This window comes from Rhinopithecus bieti, unplaced genomic scaffold, assembly GCF_001698545.2.
Source record: "Rhinopithecus bieti isolate Rb0 unplaced genomic scaffold, ASM169854v2 scaffold_9122, whole genome shotgun sequence".
NCBI classification, from domain to species: domain Eukaryota; kingdom Metazoa; phylum Chordata; class Mammalia; order Primates; family Cercopithecidae; genus Rhinopithecus; species Rhinopithecus bieti.
In genome coordinates, this window is record NW_016884235.1 from 1 (window position 1) to 1,211 (window position 1,211).

The 1,211-nt window shown below is 53.8% G+C and overlaps 1 pseudogene; it reads left to right on the forward strand.

Annotated features, from left to right (window-relative positions):
* The first annotated feature begins 3 nt into the window (after nucleotides 1-3).
* LOC108525809 (uncharacterized protein C19orf44-like) lies at nucleotides 4-1,205 on the forward strand (annotated as a pseudogene).
* Nucleotides 1,206-1,211: the final 6 nt, after the last annotated feature.

Sequence of the window (1,211 nt, forward strand, 5' to 3'; positions counted from 1 at the left end):
ATCAGTGAGGAAGAAGAAAGAAAACTATTTTCGGTCCCATCTCAGCCAAGAGCATTTACTGTACCCAGTGTGGAACTCTCCAGCGCAAAGCCGTCTCAGAAATCACACCTGCCAACCTCCCTGGCAGCAGAGAGAACCCTTCACAGCGCTCACTCAACAGCAGACTCCCCACAGAGTCACGTTTCCGGTGACACCACCTCCCACACGCCCTCAGTTTCCATCACAGGTGCCTTTTCAGAATCAGCGTCTTTAAGAATGGGGCACGTCAAGCTTGCATCCTCCCCTGGAAGGAGTGAGGCTGAGCCAGTGGATGAACCAGTCTCAGAAGGTGCTGATAACAGCCTCGACGAGTTTAGAATAAATATTTTATAGCTTGATGATCTGTCTCCAGTTGTCAGTGAGAACTCCGATTTGGAACAGGAAGAAGAAAGTGCTCAGAGAGAGAAAACAGCTGGCAAAATCTTCAGAGCTGAGGTGTCCGCTGGGCCGGATGCCCCAAGCAGGCCCAGGCGAGGAGCTGGGCATCACAGGGAAAGGCCACCTCTGCAGAGGGGATGAGAGCGAGGTCTCGGAGCATCTCAGTGCCAGCTCAGCTCCTGCCATCCAGCAGGACAGCACTTCCAGCATGCAGCCACCATCTGAAAGCCCCATGGTGAACACAGTCAGTTCAGCTTATTCTGAGGATTTTGAAAACTCTCCAAGTCTGATGGCATCTGAGCCAACTGCGCGTTCCAAGGAGTCTCTTGACAGAACACTGGACACTCTGAATCCTCTTCAAGTGTAAAGACAGACCTTCCACAAATAGCCGAGTCTAGGAAAAGTCGGGCAAGCACGTGACAAGGGTGCTTGTGAAGGACACAGCTGTGCAAACGCCAGACCCCACCTTCACCTATGAGTGGACCAAGTTGGCCGGTATGGCAGCCATGGGGCCTGCCCTGGGAGGTGCCTACGTGGACCCGACACCCATTGCCAATCATGTTATCAGTGCGGACACAATAGAAGTACATGAGGCGCCACAGACCTGCCCCACTGACCATGGAGGATGCCCTGGAGGAGGTGAACAAGGAGATGTGAGCACCAGCAGGTGGAGCTTGATGTGACATCTAACAAAAGGTACCCTGTGCACACACACAAACACAGAGCTCATCAGTGTCCAGGTGTGATGTTCCGTGGTGGGGCAGGCGGTGCCGGGATGAGGGCCACACACACAC